Source organism: Pinus tabuliformis, chromosome 5_2 (genome assembly GCF_031772625.1).
Source record: "Pinus tabuliformis cultivar Carrire ecotype Pingquan chromosome 5_2, CPIR1, whole genome shotgun sequence".
NCBI lineage: Eukaryota > Viridiplantae > Streptophyta > Pinopsida > Pinales > Pinaceae > Pinus > Pinus tabuliformis.
Window position 1 is genome coordinate 980,100,086 of NC_142306.1, and position 5,165 is coordinate 980,105,250.

The following is a 5,165-nucleotide window of genomic DNA, read 5'->3' on the forward strand; positions in this document are numbered from 1 at the left end:
AGTTGTCACAGGTTTTTGAAATGAAAGATTTGGGTGAAATGCATTACTGCTTAGGAATTGAGGTATGGAGAGAACCTGGTAAAACTTTGATCACTCAAAGCAAATATACAAAGGAGATTCTTAAAAAGTTCAATATGACAGATTGCAAAGCTATGTCAACTCCCTTAGAACAGAATGCAAAGTTGTACAAAGAAGATGGATCGAAAGACGCAGATGGAACATTATATCGTCAGTTAGTGGGAAGTTTGAACTATCTCACCACTACCAGACCAGACATTGCATACTCAGTCAGTATTCTTAGTCAATTCATGGCTAAGCCTTCAGGAAATCACTGGATTGCTGCAAAGAAAGTTCTCCGATACTTAAAGGGAACAGTGAATCTTGGTATTATGTATACTGATGTATCTGATGTTGCACTGACAGGTTTTTCTGATTCAGATTGGGCAGGAAATCCAGATGACAGACGATCTACCTCTGGCTATGCATTTCATATTGGATCAGGGGTCGTATCTTGGAGTAGTAAGAAACAGCCAACTGTTTCTTTATCATCAACAGAATCAGAGTACAAAGCTTTGACCAATGCCACCTGTGAAGCTATTTGGTTGCGGAGAATTCTTGCAGATCTTGAAGAAGCGCAAAGTGGTGCAACATGTATCAATTGTGATAATCAGAGTGCTATCAAATTAGCACATAATCCAGTTTACCATGCTAGAACAAAACACGTTGAGTTACAGTACCACTTTGTACGTGAGAAAATTGAGTCAAATGAAATTGGATTGATATTCTGTAACACCAAGGATAATGTGGCTGATATATTTACTAAGCCCCTTGGTAAAATCAAATTTGAAGTTTTTAGAAGTCAGTTAGGTATTGTAGAAAATCCATTTCTCCATTAAGGGAGGATGTGAGAATAATGCAGAAATAGAATTAGTTATGAGCAGTTGAACAGAATTAGTTGTGAGCAGTTTAACAAGAATTAGTTGTGAGTGGTTAGGAATTGGTTGCATGAGTTTCCTATATAAGTGTCATGTAATTGAGCAAATAATTAATGAAGTTTGGTTTTCACTTTGTCTCACGTCTGGTTTTCTGTTTTAATTCCTAATACAAAATCAAATAGTAATTTAAATCATAGAAGTTCATAGTAAAGTATGTTATGATACTCTCAGCAATGGTGCATGCAACATACCTCTTCATTGACATGGATTTTGTGGTCTCCATACAATTGTAATGCCTCCTCAACATGGGTACCAGTGTATACAAGATATGCACTCAACCATCAACCTTGTTCGGCCTTTACCTGCTTGTTAGAATATCATAAAATGGGATCACACGTCAGACATCAAAATTTTAATGCAGAATGGTGGACATAACTTACCAAGCACAAGACTCAATATTGAATATATTCATATATTTAGAGTACTAAACAAGATTTTCTTCGGGAATCCATAGACGGTCTTCTCCCAATAACTGAAGGTGATTAGACCAGAAGCAGCTTTAGCGAATCTGAAAATGGCATACTTTTTGTACTAGTTGAGCCATGTTACGATGCTTATTTTTTATTGTATTTAAGTATGTTTAGGTGATATGATTTAAAGTTTTGTTTTTCTAATAGACTTGGGACCATAAATAGCTCATATTTTTGGACAGAGAGGCAAATCAACAATAAAAAGTATGCCAAAATAATATCCGAAGTCGCTTCAGCGAATCTGAAAAAGGAAGCTATTTTATATCTGGGCCTACTTGAGCCATGGTATAAGGCGTTTTTTTTGCCTGTGTTTAAGCATGTTTTAGGTGAAATTATTCAAAACTCTATTACTTGAACAATCTCAGTGCTGTAAATGGCTCTTATTTTGGACAGATGTGGTTGTTTGTTTTGGACTAATCAACAATAAAAAGAATGCCACAAGTTATTTAACAACAAAAGAAAATAATCTGAAGTCGCTTCAGCGAATCTGAAAAAGGAAGCTATTTTATATCTGGGCCTAGTTGAGCCATGGTACAAGGCGTTTTTTTTTTCCTGTGTTTAAGCATGTTTTAGGTGAAATTATTCAAAACTCTATTACTTGAACATTCTCAGTGCTGTAAATGGCTCTTATTTTGGACAGATATGGTTGTTTGTTTTGGACTGTCTAAAAAATCTACCTTTTATAAGTATAACAATTTGAAGCTAAGATTTGAAATATGTAGATAATAGAAGGCGAGGACAAGACTTATTCACTTCCTTCGAATATAGAAGGCGGGGACAAGAGTTGCTTCCTTCAATATACCAGCTTCCATCTTACGATCAACGCAAGAGCACGAGGGGTATGTGTTACTCAAATTACCATATTGAGGAAGCCACAATATTGCCATGGAAGTTGCAGAAAACCTGTCAGAGTATCAAGTTTTTTATTCCCTTGAATAACAAGCTACAAATGTCTAGGAGTGATACGGTTGACCTTCAAAGCTTTGCTTGCATTTCCTGCCAATTCCAAAAACTCTACAGTCAAATACTCCAAAATAACGGCAGAATATATAACAGCAGTTGCTCCCACTCTGACATTTCAAGATATGTGAGATTTCAGCAGGCGATGGATACGTCCCACTAGGAACTGCATCCGAAAAAATATACTCAAGTTGAGTGACGTCGAGGGCTCTCTGAGGTTGTTTCTTGATACATGGTAGTAGTGTAATGGTCATCGCCTCGTCTTGAATCCTCAGTTAAAGGCTGTTGCTGAATCCTCTCCAAGAACATAAGAGCAAAATCTCCGGTAAAACCAAATCACCTTGCGTTCAAATCACACCCATGAGAAAATTGCCACGACGAAGCTGATAATGAAGAGTAAAACTCCATATTTGACAAAGAAACGTCATGTTGGGTGAGAGAAAGAAATCTGAGAACTGGAATTTCCAATATGGACATTCTGAGTGGTGAAGAGAAAAATATTGATATCGACCAATCTTCCGGCCATTAGCGTCGGGGTTGAGAGTACTCGTAGTTGTAAGCACACCAAACCACCTGAGAAACAGAGAAAATGATTAGGGCATGCTTTCTTGAAGTGAAATTATCAATATGATGTTTGGACATGTCTAAGGTTAATACAAACGGGAAATCGAGAGAAGCCCAAAAGCACTACTCAATCTCAAAAGAAGGAATGATGAATATAAATTTAAAAGACCAATTCCCAGCAACTTTCCTGGGCACATATCATTCATGGAAAAAACCACCAATGCCCACAGAAGCCCCGTGACAAGAAATTTGAGCGTGTAAAACAAACTAGTATCTTTTGTAACAATATAAATACCAAGTCGCATGGACCAGGATCCCAACAACAAAGGCACTGTCAGTCCAACAAGTGTATTAAACATAGGTCCTGCATAGGTCTTGAAATTGCAGTCTGAACTCCATCTCCTCCTTTTAATGCTAAAGCAACATTTGACATCTAATCACCCATTGAATTCCCCCCGGCCAGCACTGTCAAGCCCAAGATTGACGGATTTATCTCAAAAATTACACCAAAGGAAATCAACAAAGCCACCAACTCATTTGCAATAATGTAAAACCACACTAATTATGAAACCTCCAAAAACCCAAGGAAACAATAATTTCAATGGAGATACTCATTACGAAACCTCCAACAACCCAAGGAAACAAGAATGTTTGTGGAGGGTGTTATCTCGGCTGTAAAATATCAAATAGTTCCAAATATATCACCAAAAATTCCTCCAACAACATATGCTACCTTGCCAATGCCCAAGGGCTTGACTTCTTGAATATTCCAGAACAGAGCCAAAAGAATTGGTGACAATATTAGAGATGCAACTGCAACGCCTTTTGACCATCAGTCATCTTCCACTATGGGGATGGTCGGTTGTGACGTTATTGTCAATGGCCATTCGACAAAACACTGTAGAAATCCAAATAAAGAACACCTTGTTTGATAATTTTCACTATCCTCGCTCCATCCCCACAGGGGCCTAGTCTCTTCTACTATCTTTGACAGTCCCTGTTTTGAGAAAATAGCTACATTTGACGCCCACATTCACTGAGGCAATGAAGTCTTTAAGCGTCCATGACTAGCAGCCAAACCTGTAGTTGACTCTAAATCCACCAGAGAGTCATATTGGCAACTGAGAGGAATAGTACTTCCAGGGAAGGACTGCATGGGTGTCATTGAATCCCACTTTAAGTTATGGGTTTATTTCCTCGTAAACTCATTTTCTGCGAGAGTGAATGCCTATAGGATGTAGAAATAAAATCCAGTTCTCTCCACAAATTAATCTTTCTAATGAAAAAAAATCAGAGAAAGCCAAGCAAGGTTCAATAGGAACAAACATACATCCCATATAAAGCTTCGACGATCAATCTGTGCACGTGAACCTGCAATGAATAGAGAAACCAATCCAGACACTACAGAGGTAATAAAAGCAGCTCCTCCTAAAACACTATTGAGTCCCACCTCGCGAGCATCAACCCCCATAAAAGCAACAATACGTGCAAACAAATTCGGTGCTCCATTTCCAAGAGGAAGAAGAGTCACTCTGGCCACTATTGGTGGTAGCTTCAAAAGCTTGGACAATTTCTCTAAAGAACAACAAAAGTAATCTGTTGCAATGTTACCCAACGCATATTATAATGTGACGAGCCAAAGAGCTAAGATGACATAGCCAAAGATGTGTCATTTTTCACATGTCCAGTAGAAAAATGATATGTACTCAAAAAATCCCCCGAATGTGCACTGCTTGTGGGTCTCCGTATCATGTTTTTCTTTCACTACTGCACATAGAGAATGAGACTGAACATTCTGCACAATTTTCAAACAACTGGGCACATAGAGAATGAGACTGAACATTCTGCAGATATTTTATATATGGGCCTAGTTGAGCCATGTTATAAGGCCTATTTTTTGTTAGGTCCCTATAATACTAGTGATTACCCCATTACTATTGTAGTTATATCCCTTATTAATATTGTTGTGCCCCTATTGTCCCCATATTATTATTACTGTGCCCCATAGAATCCCTCTATTGTTATTTTTGTGCCTTTATATTATTATTGTTAGGTTGACTGGGTTATATTGTGACTCCTTAGACTCTTATATATAAAAAGGAGGTTTTGTCATTTGAATCATCAAAGAATCATTCATTTGTGTAATGTAAAGGAGATTTACCCCTTGAAGAGGCCG

The 5,165-nt window shown here is 37.8% G+C and overlaps 1 pseudogene; it reads right to left on the reverse strand.

Moving 5' to 3' along the window:
• Positions 1-3,075: 3,075 nt before the first annotated feature.
• Positions 3,076-4,460, reverse strand: LOC149162575 (cation/calcium exchanger 4 pseudogene; annotated as a pseudogene).
• Between the last annotated feature and the right edge of the window lie 705 nt (positions 4,461-5,165).